The sequence below is a fragment of the Manis pentadactyla genome, chromosome X, assembly GCF_030020395.1.
Source record: "Manis pentadactyla isolate mManPen7 chromosome X, mManPen7.hap1, whole genome shotgun sequence".
NCBI lineage: Eukaryota > Metazoa > Chordata > Mammalia > Pholidota > Manidae > Manis > Manis pentadactyla.
Genome location: NC_080038.1, coordinates 60,232,016 through 60,250,479, shown reverse-complemented (window position 1 = coordinate 60,250,479; position 18,464 = coordinate 60,232,016). Strand labels below are relative to the sequence as shown.

Here is an 18,464-nt window from a genome sequence, read left to right as displayed (position 1 = left end):
ACCTAAAATATTTGTGTGCTAGCATTTAAGAAAAAGTTTGGTGACCACTGAGTTAAAGAGTTTGTGTAAAGCATTTAGTGGATGAGAACACTGAACCATAGAACTATTGTGAATGATCTAATGTCGCTGAAACAAGTTAGTATCACAATTATATTTATGAACTCCGAAACTAAAATATAAAAATCTGCTGTTATTATTAAATATTCATTGTAGTAAATGTGATAAATATGCAAATGTATAAAATTACCTGTGGTAATTTAATAAGATATTCTGGCACTGAAAGGAAAAGGGGGGATGCGAATTCAACAGTCCAAGCAGGTTTATTGCTAAACCTGAGAGGGACCCCTCTGTTCTGGCCAGCAGAACAAAGAAGGTGTCTCTTACAGGCTAAGAGGCTTTTTATGGCCAGGTTTTTTGGCAGGCTTTTTGAGGAGAGGGGTCAGGGAAAAGGTGGGCTTGTGGCTTACTGACATGTCCTCTGGAGAATGGTTGTAGCCTAGGTCAGATGAAACCTAGCTCTCTCTGAGGTGACAGGTGGGGTTATTCAACAAGGCAATACTCCTATCCAGATTCTGTCAGGCACAGAAGCAATGTATTGGACATATCATCCTATTATCTTTCAGTGCTGTTGTTTACATGTATCTGTTTTATGTGTATGCAATTTAGTTCATACTAAATGCCCAATCTTATTTTTTCAACCTAGCATTTTATCATAAGCATTTTAATGTAATGTTTAAAATTCTTTGTATATTTTATGGAGGGTAAGGGCACTGTTTTGTTCACTGCTCTTTCCCTAGCATATAAAGGAGTGCCTAACATATAAGAGATGCTCAATGCATGTTTGCTGAATGAATAATGGACTCATTTAAATTTCACTATTATAGGAGGCATACTTTATATTGTATTCAACTACTGTTGGAAATTTAGCTTATTTCCAATTTTTCACTATTTTAAATAGTACTGCAATGAGTATTTTTATGAGATTGAGATTGGCGACTATTTGTTTTGGCTTAATGATAGACAGTGTATCTAGTGAGGCAGACATTTGTATTTGGATTATTTCTTTATTCACTTCTCTTTATTTCATTTCTGCAAATCTATATTGACTTAAGGCTATGACTTATTTAAAAGGTGATGTCATGGGCTCTGGAGTCAGATAGCCCAAGTTTGAACTCTAGCTTTGCAATTTATTAGTTGTGTAACCTTGGCAAGTAACTTCACCTCTCTGAGTGTTAATTTTCCTTGTCTGTAAAATGGGGATGAGGGGATCACTGCCAAATGTACACAATGCCTAAATAATTGTTTGCTACTTATTCATTATTGTTAATATAAGATTTGCTTTCTTTGTAATTTGCAATGATCTGAATATTTTTTTTTTATTTTTATTTTAAATAATTATTTTTTATTGAAGGGTAGTTGACGCACAGTATTACATTACATTACTTTCAAGTGTACAACACAGTGGTAGAACATTTATATACATAATTCGAGGTTCCAGCTATCACCCTACCAAGCTGTTACAATATCTTGACTATATTCCTTATGCTATACATTACATCCCGGTTACTTATTTATTTTACCATTGGAAGTCTGTCCTTTTTTTTTTTTTTTTTTTGTGAGGGCATCTCTCATATTTATTGATCAAATGGTTGTTAACGACAATAAAATTCTGTATAGGGGAGTCAATGCTCAATGCACAATCATTAATCCACCCCAAGCCTAATTTTCGTCAGTCTCCAATCTTCTGAGGCATAACAAACAAGTTCTTACATGGAGAACAAATTCTTACATAATGAATAAGTTACATAGTGAACAGTACAAGGGCAGTCATCACAGAAACTTTCAGTTTTGCTCATGCATTATGAACTCTAAACAGTCAGTTCAAATATGAATACTCATTTGGTTTTTATACTTGATTTATGTGTGGATACTACATTTCTCTCTTTATTATTATTATTTTTAATAAAATGCTGAAGTGGTAGGTAGATACAAGATAAAGGTAGAAAACATAGTTTAGTGTTGTAAGAGAGCAAATGTAGATGATCAGGTGTGTGCCTGTAGACTATGTGTTAATCCAAGCTAGACAAGGGCAATAAAACATCCACGTATGCAGAAGATTTCTCTCAGAACAGGGGGGGTGAGGTTCTAAGCCTCACCTCTGTTGATCCCCAATTTCTCACCTGATGGCCCCCCTGCGACTGTGCCTGTCTTAGGTTGTTCCTCCCTTGAGGAATCTTACCCGTCTCTGGCTAACCAGTCATCTTCCGGGGCCATACAGGGAAATGTGAAGTTGGTAAGTGAGAGAGAAGCCTTATTGTTTGAAAAGGTTAGCTTTTTACATCTTTGCATATTTATGCCCTGTGGCTTCTATGCCCAGCATTTGTCTTGAGGTATCTTTACCACTTGGAAGAATTATGATACTCGGTAAATTTGATATGAGGCACGAATTCTATTTAAGGGTTGTAATTAGGAAGGAAGAAGAAAAGCTGTAGAAGTAGCAGGCGGAAGAAAACATGGGAAGATTGATTATTTCTTTGACATATCTTCTTGTAGAGTAACTTCAGCATATATAGGTTTTAAGCTACTACTTAAATTGCGCACACACATTAACATAATAGGAGTATAGTTACATAACCAAAGCATATCTGTAATTACCAGCCATCTCCAGTGAAACCAAGAAAACCAGTTAGGCACCTTAGGCATTTGTGAAAACTTATCTATGACATGGTGGATATTGTCCAACTGAACTTGAACAGTCTGAGAGAAATCAGACAAATTAAAACAACCCATTCCTGGGGACTGTTCACATGCCATATGTTCTTTTAACAGTAAATAGTCTGTAGTTGTAAGACTTTGGAGCGCTACAATTTGCACTTCTCCAAATTCTTGGTTGAGTTCCAACAGTATAGATCCAGTCAAATTTGTTTTACTGTATGCACAGGCCAGCTTAGATATCTCCTTCTTCATTCCCATGGCAAGTCCAGGAACTAGTGGGATGAGTGCATCTACAGCTGTAGCAGTGCGTGGATCTTTGTTGGGGTTTTTTGATGATCATCTTCTGGAATGAGTCTTCCCGAGAGTGCTGATGTTGGAAGTTCTTTTTCATATCGTATCTTAGTTCATTTTCGGGGTAGCCCAATTAGGCTTTGATCCTCTGTATAAACACAAACAGACCCTTTGCCTACACTTTTATATGCCCTTTATACCCTTGTGTAGAACTCGTTGGAGGTTACCACACAGGAACTGCCCTTTTTTTTTTTTCTTTGTTTTTGGTATCACTAATCTACACTTACATGACGAATATTATGCTTACTAGGCTCTCCCCTATACCAGGTCTCCCCTATAAACCCCTTTACAGTCACTGTCCATCAGCATAGCAAAATGTTGTAGAATCACTACTTGCCTTCTCCGTGTTGTACAGCCCTCCCTTTTCTCCTACCCCCCCATGCATGTTAATCTTAATACCCCCCTACTTCTCCCCCCCTTATCCCTCCCTACCCACCCATCCTCCCCAGTCCCTTTCCCTTTGGTACCTGTTAGTCCATTCTTGAGTTCTGTGATTCTGCTGCTGTTTTGTTCCTTCAGTTTTTCCTTTGTTCTTATATTCCACAGATAAGTGAAATCATTTGGTATTTCTCTTTCTCCGCTTGGCTTGTTTCACTGAGCATAATACCCTCCAGCTCCATCCATGTTGCTGCAAATGATTGGATTTGCCCTTTTCTTATGGCTGAGTAGTATTCCATTGTGTATATGTACCACATCTTCTTTATCCATTCATCTATTGATGGACATTTAGGTTGCTTCCAATTCTTGGCTATTGTAAATAGTGCTTCAATAAACATAGGGGTGCATTGGTCTTTCTCATACTTGATTGCTGCATTCTTAGGGTAAATTCCTAGGAGTGCAATTCCTGGGTCAAATGGTATGTCTGTTTTGAGCATTTTGATGTACCTCCATACTGCTTTCCACAATGGTTGAACTAACTTACATTCCCACCAGCAGTGTAGGAGGGTTCCCCTTTCTCCACAGCCTCGCCAACATTTGTTGTTGTTTGTCTTTTGGATGGCAGCCATCCTTACTGGTGTGAGGTGATACCTCATTGTAGTTTTAATTTGCATTTCTCTGATAATTAGCGATGTGGAGCATCTTTTCATGTGTCTGTTGGCCATCTGTATTTCTTTTTTGGAGAACTGTCTGTTCAGTTCCTCTGCCCATTTTTTAATTGGGTTATTTGTTTTTTGTTTGTTGATGCGTGTGAGCTCCTTATATATTCTGGACGTCAAGCCTTTATGGGATGTGTCATTTTCAAATATATTCTCCCATACTGTAGGGATCCTTCTTGTTCTATTGATGGTGTCTTTTGCTGTACAGAAGCTTTTCAGCTTAATATAGTCCCACTTACTCATTTTTGCTGTTGTTTTCCTTGCCCGGGAGATATGTTCAAGAAGAGGTCACTCATGTTTATGTCTAAGAGGTTTTTGCCTATGTTTTCTTCCAAGAGTTTAATGGTTTCATGGCTTACATTCAGGTCTTTGATCCATTTTGAGTTTCCTTTTGTATATGGGGTTAGACAATGGTCCAGTTTCATTCTCCTACATGTAGCTGTCCAGTTTTGCCAGCACCACCTGTTGAAGAGACTGTCATTTCGCCATTGTATGTCCGTGGCTCCTTTATCAAATATTAATTGACCATATATGTCTGGGTTAATGTCTGGATTCTCTAGTCTGTTCCATTGGTCTGTGGCTCTGCTCTTGTGCCAGTACCAAATTGTCTTGATTACTATGGCTTTATAGTAGAGCTTGAAGTTGGGGAGTGAGATCCCCCCTACTTTATTCTTCTTTCTCAGGATTGCTTTGGCTATTCGGGGTCTTTTGTGTTTCCATATGAATTTTTGAATTATTTGTTCCAGTTCATTGAAGAATGTTGCTGGTAGTTTCATAGGGATTGCATCAAATCTGTATATTGCTTTGGGCAGGATGGCCATTTTGACGATATTAATTCTTCCTAGCCACGAGCATGGGATGAGTTTCCATCTGTTAGTGTCCCCTTTAATTTCTCTTAAGAGTGACTTGTAGTTTTCAGAGTATAAGTCTTTCACTTCTTTGGTTAGGTTTATTCCTAGGTATTTTATTTTTTTTGATGCAATTGTGAATGGAGTTGTTTTCCTGATTTCTCTTTCTGTTGGTTCATTGTTAGTATACAGGAAAGCCACAGATTTCTGTGTGTTGATTTTGTATCCTGCAACTTTGCTGTATTCCGATATCAGGTCTAGTAGTTTTGGGGTGGAGTCTTTAGGGTTTTTTTTGTACAGTATCATGTCATCTGCAAATAGTGACAGTTTAACTTCTTCTTTACCAATCTGGATTCCTTGTATTTCTTTATTTTGTCTGATTGCCGTGGCTAGGACCTCCAGTACTATGTTAAATAACAGTGGAGAGAGTTTGCATCCCTGTCTAGTTCCCGATCTCAGAGGAAATGCTTTCAGCTTCTCGCTGTTCAATATAATGTTGGCTGTGGGTTTATCATAGATGGCCTTTATTATGTTGAGGTACTTGCCCTCTATTCCCATTTTGCTGAGAGTTTTTAACATGAATGGATGTTGAACTTTGTCAAATGCTTTTTCAGCATCTATGGAGATGATCATGTGGTTTTTGTCTTTCTTTTTGTTGATGTGGTGGATGATGTTGATGGACTTTCGAATGTTGTACCATCCTTGCATCCCTGGGATGAATCCCACTTGGTCATGGTGTATGATCCTTTTGATGTATTTTTGAATTCGGTTTGCTAATATTTTGTTGAGTATTTTTGCATCTACGTTCATCAGGGATATTGGTCTGTAGTTTTCTTTTTTGGTGGGGTCTTTGCCTGGTTTTGGTATTAGGGTGATGTTAGCTTCATAGAATGAGTTTGGGAGTATCCCCTCCTCCTCTATTTTTTGGAAAACTTTAAGGAGAATGGGTATTATGTCTTCCCTGTATGTCTGATAAAATTCCGAGGTAAATCCATCTGGCCCGGGAGTTTTGTTCTTTGGTAGTTTTTTGATTACCGCTTCAATTTCGTTGCTGGTAATTGGTCTGTTTAGATTTTCTGTTTCTTCCTGGGTCAATCTTGGAAGGTTATATTTTTCTAGGAAGTTGTCCATTTCTCCTAGGTTTCCCAGCTTGTTAGCATATAGGTTTTCATAGTATTCTCCAATAATTCTTTGCATTTCTGTGGGGTCCGTCGTGATTTTTCCTTTCTCGTTTCTGATACTGTTGATTTGTGTTGACTCTCTTTTCTTCTTAATAAGTCTGGCTAGAGGCTTATCTATTTTGTTTATTTTCTCAAAGAACCAGCTCTTGGTTTCATTGATTTTTGCTATTTTTTTATTCTTCTCAATTTTATTTATTTCTTCTCTGATCTTTATTATGTCCCTCCTTCTGCTGACCTTAGGCCTCATCTGTTCTTCTTTTTCCAATTTCGATAATTGTGACATTAGACCATTCATTTGGGATTGCTCTTCCTTTTTTAAATATGCTTGGATTGCTATATACTTTCCTCTTAAGACTGCTTTTGCTGTGTCCCACAGAAGTTGGGGCTTAGTGTTGTTGTTGTCATTTGTTTCCATATATTGCTGGATCTCCATTTTGATTTGGTCATTGATCCATTGATTATTTAGGAGCGTGTTGTTAAGCCTCCATGTGTTTGTGAGCCTCTTTGCTTTCTTTGTACAGTTTATTTCTAGTTTTATGCCTTTGTGGTCTGAAAAGTTGGTTGGTAGGATTTCAATCTTTTGGAATTTTCTGAGGCTCTTTTTGTGGCCTAGTATGTGGTCTATTCTGGAGAATGTTCCATGTGCACTTGAGAAGAATGTATATCCCGCTGCTTTTGGATGTAGAGTTCTATAGATGTCTATTAGCTCCATCTGCTCTACTGTGTTGTTCAGTGCTTCCGTGTCCTTACTTATTTTCTGCCCAGTGGATCTATCCTTTGGGGTGAGTGGTGTGTTGAAGTCTCCTAGAATGAATGCATTGCAGTCTATATCCCCCTTTAGTTCTGTTAGTATTTGTTTCACATATGCTGGTGCTCCTGTGTTGGGTGCATATATATTTAGAATGGTTATATCCTCTTGTTTGACTGAGCCCTTTATCGTTATGTAGTGTCCTTCTTTATCTCTTGTTACTTTCTTTGTTTTGAAGTCTATTTTGTCTGATATTAGTACTGCAAACCCTGCTTTCTTCTCACTGTTGTTTGCTTGAAATATGTTTTTCCATCCCTTGACTTTTAGTCTGTACATGTCTTTGGGTTTGAGGTGAGTTTCTTGTAAGCAGCATATAGATGGGTCTTGCTTTTTTATCCATTCTGTTACTCTGTGTCTTTTGATTGGTGCATTCAACCCATTAACATTTAGGGTGACTATTGAAAGATATGTACTTATTGCCATTGCAGGCTTTAAATTCGTGGTTACCAAAGGTTCAAGGTTAGCCTCTTTAGTATCTTACTGCCTAACTTAGCTCGCTTATTGAGCTGTTATATACACTGTCTGGAGATTCTTTTCTTCTCTCCCTTCTTGTTCCTCCTCCTCGATTCTTCATATGTTGGGTGTTTTGTGCTGTGCTCTTTCTAGGAGTGCTCCCATCTAGAGCAGTCCCTGTAAGATGTTCTGTAGTGGTGGTTTGTGGAAAGCAAATTCCCTCAGCTTTTGTTTGTCTGGGAATTGTTTAATCCCACCATCATATTTGAATGATAGTCGTGCTGGATACAGTATCCTTGGTTCAAGGCCCTTCTGTTTCATTGTATTAAATATATCATGCCATTCTCTTCTGGCATGTAAAGTTTCTGTTGAGAAATCTGATGTTAGCCTGATGGGTTCCCTTTATAGGTGACCTTTTTCTCTCTAGCTGCCTTTAACACTCTTTCCTTGTCCTTGATCTTTGCCATTTTAATTATTATGTGTCTTGGTGTTGTCCTTCTTGGATCCTTTCTGTTGGGGGTTCTGTGTATTTCCGTGGTCTGTTCGATTACTTCCTCCCCCAGTGTGGGGAAGTTTTCAGCAATTATTTCTTCTAAGATACTTTCCATCTCTTTTCCTCTCTCTTCTTCTTCTGGGACTCCTATAATACGGATATTGTTCCTTTTGGATTGGTCACACAGTTCTCTTAATATTGTTTCATTCCTGGAGATCCTTTTGTCTCTCTCTATGTCAGCTTCTATGCGTTCCTGTTCTGTAATTTCAATTCCATCAATGGCCTCTTGCATTCTATCCATTCTGCTTATAAACCCTTCCAGAGTTTGTTTCATTTCTGCGATCTCCTTTCTGGCATCTGTTATCTCCTTTCGGACTTCATCCCATTTCTCTTGCGTATTTCTCTGCATCTCTGTCAGCATGTTTATGATTCTTATTTTGAATTCTTTTTCAGGAAGACTGGTTAGGTCTGTCTCCTTCTCTGGTGTTGTCTCTGTGATCTTTGTCTGCCTGTAGCTTTGCCTTTTCATGGTGATAGGAATAGTCTGCAGAACTGGGACGAGTGACGGCTGGAAGGACTTCCTTTCTTGTTGGTTTGTGGCCCTCCTCTCCTGGGAGAACAGCGACCTTTAGTGGCTTCTGCTGCGCAGCTGCATGCAGACAGGGTTTCTGCTTCCTGCCCGGCTGCTATGGAGTTAATCTCCGCTGTTGCTGTGGGCGTGGCCTGGCTCGGGCAGCTACTCCAAAATGGTGGAGTCGCGTTGGAGCAGGAGCTGCTGGGAGGCTATTTATCTCCGTAAGGGGCCTGCCTGCTCCCTGCAGCCCAGGGGTTAGGGTGCCCAGAGATCCCGGATTCCCTACCTCTGGATTAAGTGACCTGCCCTGCCCCTTTAAGACTTCCAAAAAGCACCCGCCAAAACAAAACAACGACCACCAAAAAAAAAATAAGAAAAAAAAATTTTTAAATTAAAAAAAAAAAATTTTTTTTAATAAAAAAAAAAAAAAAAAAGGGTGGTCGTTCGTTTTTCTTTATTTTCCGGTGCCAGCCTCAGGCCTCTGATCACCGGTCTTTCTGCCCTGTTTCCCTAGTATTGGGGTCCCTATCCCTTTAAGACTTCCAAAAAGCGCTCGCCAAAACAAAACAGCAAAAAAGCAAAAAAGAAAATGGTCACGCGCTTTTCTTATGTCCTCTGTCACCAGCCTCCAGTGCCCGCTCACTGTTCTTGCTGCCCTGTTTCCCTAGTATTGGGGTCCCTATCCCTTTAAGACTTCCAAAAAGCGCTCACCAAAACAAAACAGCAAAAAAGCAAAAAAAAAATGGTTGCGCGCTTTTCTTATGTCCTCTGTCGCCTAGCCTCCAGTGCCTGCTCACTGTTCTTGCTGCCCTGTTTTCCTAGTATCAAGCGCCCTGCACTCTGTCCCGGATGGCTGGGGCTGGGTGTTCGGCAGTCCTGGGCTCCGTCTCCCTCTCGCTCTGCCTGCTCTTCTCCCGCCGGGAGCTGGGGGGAGGGGCGCTCGGCTCCCGCGGGGCCGGGGCTTGTATCTTACCCCCTTCGCGAGGCGCTGGGTTCTCTCAGGTGCGGATGTGGTCTGGATATTGTCCTGTGTCCTCTGGTCTTTATTCTAGGAAGGGTTGTCTTTGTTATATTTTCATAGATATATGTTGTTTTGGGAGGAGATTTCCGCTGCTCTACTCACGCCGCCATCTTCCGCCCCTCCTCCTGATCTGAATATTTTTGTATCTTCCAAAATTCATATGTTGAAATTCTTACCCCCGATGTGATGGAGGTGGTGCTTTTGGGAGGCAATTAGGCCACTGAAGTAGAGCCCCTGTGAATGGGATTAGTGCCCCCATAAAAGAGATCCCAGAGAGCTCCCTCATGTTTTCATCATGTGAGGATACGACAAGAAGTTGGTAGTCTGCAACCTGGAAGAGGGCTTCCATCAGAATCTGACCATGCTGATCTCAGACTTCTAGCTTCCAGAACTGTGAGAAATAAATTTCTGTTTTTTATAAGCCACCCAGCATATGGTGTTTTGTTGTAGTGGCCCAAGCTCAGTAAGACAGAAGTTGGTACTGAGAAGTGAGGTTGGTGCTGTAAGAAATATCTAAAAATGTGGATGTAGTTTTGGAACTGGACAATGGCCAGAGGTTGGAAGAGTTTTGAGGTGCATGCTAGAAAAAGCTAAGATTTCTGTGAATGGAAGCTTAAAGGTGATTCTGGCAAAAGCTCAGAAGAAAATGAGTGGTAGAAAAAATTTCAATCTTAGAGAATACCAAAGTATTCATAAACAGAATATTGGTAGAAATATGGATGGTAGAGGTCATACTGATGAGGTCACAGAAATGTGGAATATGTTATTTGTTATTTTATATAATGGAGAAAAGGTAATCCATGTTATAAAGCAGCAAAGGGCTTGGGTGAATTGTGTTCATGTTTTAGTGTTTTTTGTCAAAGGTAAAACTTGTGAGCAATAAAATTGGATTTTGGGTGAGGAGATTTGTAAGCAAGTGTTAAAGGAGTGGCTTGGTTCCTTCTGACTAGCTATAATAAAATGCAAGAGGAGAGAAAGGAATTGAAGATGGAATTGTTAAGTGAAAAAGAACCAGAACTTAAATTTTTGGACATTTCTCTGCCTGTCCGTATTACAAAAAATGAAAGCATGTTTGAAAGAGAACACAAAAGGTGTGGCAGACCTATAATTTGACAAGTAGATTAGTGTAGATGTGAACCATGGACTTTTAATAAACCATCTCAGCAAAAGCCAGGAATAGAGGTGGGTTTATGCTAGCAGAAAAACTACCAGGTAGGACTAAAGGAAACAATAACAAAAAATGGGACAAAATGAAGGAAGAATATTTTACTTCTTAAATCTTACAGGATCAGACCATAGAGGAATTTGACTGTGAATGTGCACTATTCTATTCTCTAAGACAAGGGAAAAAAGACCTGGAAGCAATTCAGAGATTTTCACAGCTGCCACTCCTACCACGTTTCTAAAGTACATGGACCCTGTGTTGGGGAGGTGGGTGTTAGGGTGCCAAGACCTAGATTTCAAAGTGCAAGACCAATGCCCAGGGAGCCATAGGGGCAGGGCCACCCTGCAGAGCCCTGAGGGTACAACAGTCACTCTCCAACTCCCTCCAGAAAACTGAGACATGGGTGGGACCACTGCAGGGAGCCACAATGTAGGAAGACCTTCACCAGACTGTGGGGGTGATGTTGCCACCTCAGTGGGTCGAATCCTGGACTGCTGCCCCAGTGGGTATGGAATGTGAAGCCTCAAGCCAAACACTATTATTCTTGAGTGTTAAGATTGCATGGAACTTGCTAGATTTTGGACTTGCCTGGAACTTGTCACCCTTTCCTTCTTTCCTTTCTCCCTTTTGGAATGAAAATGTCTGTCCTATACCCATCCCACTATTATATTTTGGGAGTACTTAACTGGTTTCACAGGTTTACAGCTAGAGAGGAATCTTACCCATATCTGATTTGGATATTTAGATAAGACTTTGGACTTAAAACTGTAGAGTTTTACAGAATGAGTTAAGAGTTTAGGGATTGTTGAGATGGAATGAAGATGTATTTTGGATGTTACAAGGATGTGGATTTTGTGGGACAAAGGGAAGAATACAGTGGATTGAGTGTTTCTACCTCCCCAAAATTCATGTTGAAAGTCTAACCCCCAATGTGATGATACTATGAGGTGAAGCATTTGGGAGTTAATTAGATCCTGAGGGTGGAGCCCTCATGAATGGGATTAGCACACTCATAAAAGGAACCCTAGATAGTGTTTTAGCCCTTTTGCCATCACATGAAGATACAATGAGAAGTCAGCCATCTCCAACCTGGAAGAGGCCTCTCACCAGACCCCACCCAGGTTGGCTCCCTGATCTTGGATTTCCAGCTTCCAGAGCTGTGAGGAATTTCTATTGTTTGTTTGTCACCCAGTCTATGGTATTTCATTCTAGCAGCCCAAAGTGACTAAAACATACTTCTTTGTTGAAAAAATTACTACTAGCTTGTCAATGGATGACCTTGAAGATTAGAGATGCATGGTATGTGGATTTCTTTAAATGTCTCTTTTTTTCTGCTAGGAAGGTCAGATTCTGTTAGGGTATTTTCCCTAAAGTCAATCAACATATCTGAGGTGTGTCCCATGTCATCTTTTATCATGAACTTTGTGTTTCAACTTTCTCACCCCTTTTAACCTCAAGGGTCAACTAGTGACGTGTGGGAAAAAGAGGGTGTACCACCTTGAGCATACTGGCTTATAAACAAAAATAAATATGACTCACTGGTGCTGCCAGGTTCCTCAGGGTATCTTTGGTGAACTGCTGGCTGTGACAACACATTTGCTTCTTAATGTATGCTTTACAATAACCCTTTAACCCAGATATTACTTGCCTGAAACTTCAGAAGCTCTTAGTTATAATCTGAACGTTGCTTTTAAGGATGCTGTCTCCTGAACGAACCTTTATTGATGGGGAGTCAAAAGAGATTTTAAGAATTTCATTGGTCTGTCATAATCATTGTCCTTGTTGAATTAGTGATTTTGAATTCTAGGATTTGTGGTGATAGTGAGAGGAACAACCAGTGCTCCAACAACTTAGGTTGAGGCTCTTCGCGGGCTTTGAGAAGAAATCTTAGAGACCCTACTGGGAGGCTATTGTTGGGAAAGAACAGTTGCTTTGGAAGCTGAAATAGCAGTGTGCCATGCTCTCTGTTTACCAACATTACTGGCCCTGAGTCAGTACATCTTCTGTTTCCCTGGAAAAATTGGTAGAAATATAGTTAGGATGTAATTTTGAGATGAGCTTTTAGATTTTATATTACATGTGAAGAAGGGCTTGCATTTCTTTCCATACTGGATTTTTCATGATGGCTGCAAGAGGTAATTCTGTAGCATTAACCCCATTATAGACAGCAGTTGTTTAACAGAGATGGCAGTAATTCCTAGAGGATGTAAAAGAAACTCTGAGGCTTCTCTAAAGAGTTCATTCCCTTGATGATCAGCTCTAGAACCTAACCTTAGCAGTCTGCATACAACAGGGATATAAGTAAGAGGAAGTGTCTCACTGCTCTGGCCATAACCTTTGTCTATTTTGTCATTACTCTAGATTTACTTTGTTTACTACTCTAGAGCAAGACATCTATGCCTTCAGTTGGCACTACCTGCCCTTTTCTCTACTTCTGTGGCTTAGTAACCTAAGGAAATCCAAGGTGTATAGGTAGTTTTATGTCTACTTCATATTTGACTTTTATGTAATTAGCTATGGGATGTTGGCAGCATTACTTGAGCTTGTTGGGCCTCTGTCTTCCTCATCTGTAAAGTAGGAAGTATAATCTACTTCACAAGATTGTGAGGGGTAAATCAGATAAATACATATATAGGCATACCTCATTTTATTCTGCTTCTCTTTATTTTGCTTCATTTTTCACAAATTGAAGGTGTGTAGCAACCCTGCATCAAGCAAATATATGAGAGCCATGTTTCAAACAGCAGTTGCTCACTTCCTGTCTCTCTGTTGCGTTTTGGCAGTTCTAACGATATTGCAAACTTTTTAATTATTATATTTGTTATGGTGATCTTTGATCAGTGATATTTGATGTTTTTATTGTAATTGTTTTGGGCTACTGTGAATTGCGCCTGTATAAGACGACAAACTTGATTGGTAAATGTGTGTGTCCTGACTGCTCCACCAGCTGGCTGTTCCCCCATCTTTTTCCCTCTCCTCAGCCTCCCTATTCCCTTAAGTCAAAGCATAATCCAGAGCAAGGCCCTAACTCTCTTCAGTTCTGTGAAGGCTGAGAGAGGTGAGGAAGCTGCAGAAGAAAAGTTTGCAGCTAGCAGAGGTTCATGCATGAGGTTTAAGAAGCCATTTCCCTCTGATGGAGATGTACCGTGAGATTACTGGTGTTTTAATGCCTGTTAACACAGCATCCATTCTGCAGCCCATGCATGGATCAAGGAGTAATTTGATTTTCAAGTTTTATGATTTAAGAAATACATTGCTTAAAGCTAGAGCTGCCACAATAGTGATTTCCTCTGGTGAATCTGGGCAAAGGAAATTGAAACCCTTCTGGAAAGGATTCACCATTCTAGATGCCATTAAGAACATTCATGATTTATGGGAAGACAGCAAAATACCAACATGAACAGGAGTTTGGAAGATGTTGATTCCGACATTCATGGGTGACTTTGAAGGGTTCAAGACCTCAGTGGAAGAAGTAACTGAAGATGTGTGGAGGGAATAGCAAGAGAACTAGAATTAGAAGTAGAGTCTGAAGATGTGACTGAATTGCTGAAATCTCATGACAACACTTTAATGGATAAGGAATTGTTTCTTATGGATGAGCAAAGAAAGTGGTTTTTTGAGATGGAATCTACTCCAGGTGAAGATGCTATGAAGACTGTAGAAATGAAAACTGAGGATTTAGAATGTTACATAAACTTAATTATAAAGCTACAACAGGGTTTTGAGAGGATTGACTCCCATTTTGAAAGCAGTTTGTGGGTAAAATGCTATCAGGTAGTGCCCCGTCAACGGACTCTTCCTTTCATGAACAATTTAAAGAAATTGCCACAGCCACCCCAGCCTTCAGCAACCACCCTGATAAGTCAGCAGTTAATCAACATGAAGGCAAGACCCTCCACCAGCAAAAAGGTTACAATTTATTGAAAGCTCAGATGGAAACCAAAACATTCCTCGACTCACTTTATTGTGATATTTTGGCATGGGCCGGAACCAAACTTACAGTGTGTCCAAGGTACGCCTTTATCATTAAATCATTTGGCTCACTATGTGGCAGACAGTTGATGCTCAGTAACTTACAGTTGTTTTTGATCTTATTAGAAAAGTGATAGTGTTACGGAAAATACTGAAAGAAAGCCTGGACTGGATCACTGACAGAAAAAAACCAAGTGGCACTTGGAGGTCTTGGAGTGTTGAGGCTTTATTTCACACCAGTGGGCTCAGAGGGGAGTAATCTCCCAAAAAGTCTGAGCCCCGAACAAAGGAAAAAGGAGCAATTTATACCTTTCTGCTTCCTTATCTGTAACATTCCTACGTACACAGCAAGCAAGCAGGCAAGGGGGAGGGAGTTTGGGGAGTGAACCTTGGGACCCGGTGCTCGGCAGCACAGGGAAACCAAGGGAGTGTTTTTTTTGTTTGGGTTGAGGGGGCAAGGCAGAGGGGAGCCACCTGGTAAATTACTGTCCTTGTAGTGTTGTTTATGTTTTGGAGGGAGGGGTGTGAGACCGATTGGAGCCACCGGCTAGGTTGCTGTCCTTGTAAATTTTCCCTATCATTCCCCCCTTTGATGCCCCTTCAAACACTTCGTTTAGGGGGCATCATCTCCTTGGCTTATGACAGGGTCATAGTGACTCCGCATATACATGAGCTGTATGGAGGAAATGCACTCCTTGATAAAGTTAATGAGCCAGTTAAATATACAGGGTTCTACTAATAGTTTCTTTAAGGGCTATACATAAGCTTCCCTGTGACATGGACAGAAGGTCCAGTCTTCTACAATTTTGCAACACCACTCTAGCCAGGGAATTAATCTGATCTTGCAGCTGAATCATGGTGGTTTCAAGCTGCTCTAAATCTTGATCAGCTTCCTCTGTTAGGGCAGCGAGCCTTAAGTCTCTTTGCTATGTCTACTGCAGCTGATCCAGCTCTACTGAGCCTGACTAGAGCAGGGATCAGTAACGCGGCAGCTTTTTCCGCCTAGGAAATCTCACGGGGGGAAAGGAAGTAGCTTCCTTTAGCCCACTATGCACTTTATGACTTTTGTACAATTAAACATTACATAAAGTTACTTTGGAAATGCAGGCTGAGACTTGGGTCCAGCTAGGAGAGACAGGTAAGCACTGTAAAACAACTTAATGATTACTCAATAGACAATAGAAAGGGCAACTTTTTTGAGGAATAGTCCAGTCCAGGGGTGCAACAGCACAGAGTCCAATGCCCAGAATAAAAGACACTACTCTGACGAGAGCCAGGATAGGGCAGTCGTTGGGTGCGGAGGCGGAGAGGATCTGGAGGTCTGGCTGGACCTCCTGCTGATGTGCTTCTTTGTCAGGATGACAGGCTTTTTTCACTCTGGAATGACGACTCTTGGAGTGATGCCTGCAACCTTGTTCTGTCTAAGCCTATGGTCCTTGTCTAATTCTCCCCTCTACAGATAGAGACCTTAGCTGCTGCTAGGGAAAAGGGGTGATGACCGCTCTGGCTGCTTCATGCTGAGAGGGGGTGCAGTACAGGGTGCAGTTAGGTCTCCATCACTGGTCAGTTCAGAGGGCCTCAGGAGGTTGGCGCTTCTATTCTGGAAGGACAAACTTGACAAGATTAAGAATGCATGGCTGAATATGAGAACTAGAAATATGAAGAGTCTAGTTGAGAATCATAGCCAGGTATCATGGGGAAACTAGAATTCTGGATCAAGTTTACATCTCAATGACTAGTATTAGTATTTAGTATAGATAAGACTGCATTATTGAAACAATATTTTTCTCTAAAATCACCCTCATTTTTTTTGGAGTAACCAGGTTAAGAAAATAACACTTGGCTTAATTATTTGCATAAGTGCAGCAAGAAGAGCAATTGATTACATAGGCTCTTTTAAATATGCTTTGCTGGAACTTTTTGTAAGGAATTTCAGATTGAACTTTTAAAGGCTTCCTGAGGCCAGAAAGCCAAGCCAGGCTTGCCATCAGGTTGTGCCTGCAGTACCTGTAGATTTGGGTGAATTCTTCTCTTCTTGAGATTCCCAAGACATTCCTGAGGTTCCTGCACTTGCCAGGAAGTGACTTTCTTTACTCACCTGGTAAGGCTGCTGGGAACCCTGTAAGCAAGGTACCAGGACAGTTCTTCTAAGGGGCTTTGTTGGCTTTATAAAGTCAACCTTAGTTTCTTAAAGCTGTTCATATCTGAGTTTATGCACATGCTTCTCAGGTATGACATTCTAGTCAACGCCTTGGTAGTATAACCAGTGTTTTAATTGGTCTTCTTACTAGGAAAGCAAATTCTTATTGAACTTATGCAAATAAACATACTGCCATGAAATATAAAAATAGTCACTGAAAGTTTTTAAATTCTGGAGGGATCAGGTAGAGAGAAAGATAAATGTTTCAATTCTGCTTATAAAGATAGTCATTTACTAAACTGTTGTCAGCTTAAGAGAAAAAGCTTAAAACACTTTATCAGCAACATTTGAGACAAAAAGACACAAAATCATCTTCTTTAGTTTACTTAATCTTATGTAACTAGAGGTTACACAGTTGTTAGCAAACTTTAGCTTTTAGTCTTTTTAATATTAAGATCTCATATTTTTAAAATACTCTGACAACTCACTGAGACTTTAAGCATGAGAAACTGCTTTAATAAAACAATTAGAGAACTCTTTGCAATCTTTCAATATTAAAAGCAAACAGTTAAGAAGACTATATAAAATTAAAGCAAACAAGTCTCAGTATCAAGTACACAGCAAAATTTTGTTTTCAGTTAAAAAGACTGTGTACTTGATACTGAGACTTGTTTGCTTTAATTTTATATAGCCCATCCATCTCTTTCAGGGAAGCTGCCAGGAGAGTTGCCTTTTTCTTTATTTTTCTTTTTGCTTCTCTGTCAGCCTGAACTTCTCTGTTTAGATATATATTTTTTGGCAATTTCAGTCTTCTCAGTGAAGCACTCAAGCTTTTGGAGCTTTCATCTGATGTCTGGGGCAGCTTGGGCTATGAATGTGGTGTTTACTATCTGCTGGCTCCTTGGTGACTCAGAGTTAAAAGGGGTTGTAGATGTGATAAGTTTCACAGAGTCTCTCATAATAGTCTCCAGGAGACTCTTCTGGTTGTTGAGTGACTGAAAAAACTTTAGTCATGTTCATAGGCCTTTTGGACTCAACTTTGATCTCTTGGAGGAGAGCATCCTGATATTGTTGGATCTGGTGCTGTCCCTCAGGGGTGGTGAAGTCCCTCTTGGAGTGCTCCCTGGGAACAGCAATTTCAGCCTATGCACCCTGACCAAGGACCCCAGCTGCCTCTTCTCTTCTATTATGAACAGGGTACTGCTTTCAGGCCCTGCATCTCTTGCACTGGCATCTGAAGGGCATCTGCTCCCAGCTGAGGGTGCAGTCAGGCTGCTGGTCCAGGGGGAAGTGGGTTCACTGGTCTGGAGTTGGCAGGGAGGCTGACGGTGATGAGGTATCAGGGACCAGGGGCTGGGTGCTGATGGCCTGGGAGGCAGGGGCAATATTAGTTCTTCCTCTGGGTCACCAGTAAAAATGTGCAGAGGCTCAGGCTTATGTTGTTTCTTTGCAGGCTTCTTTGTTGAGGCAACTAAGACCCTACTCTGTCCTTGCCTGTTGCAAGCGAATTGCACCCAAGGGGGAAGAGTCTGGGCAGTTTCTAACCGGGAGTTAAAGTATGGGAACTGATTAGGATGACCTGGATCTCTAGGGATGACCCACCAGGCTCAGCAGATAGTTGGGACATCTAGGGTTCCTTCTGGAGG

The 18,464-nt window shown here is 40.6% G+C and overlaps 1 protein-coding gene across 4 annotated transcripts in view; it reads left to right on the top strand.

The window, feature by feature from the left end:
* Nucleotides 1–18,464, top strand: part of OPHN1 (oligophrenin 1) — a 634,131-nt gene that overhangs the window by 100,707 nt on the left and 514,960 nt on the right. The window lies entirely within an intron of this gene.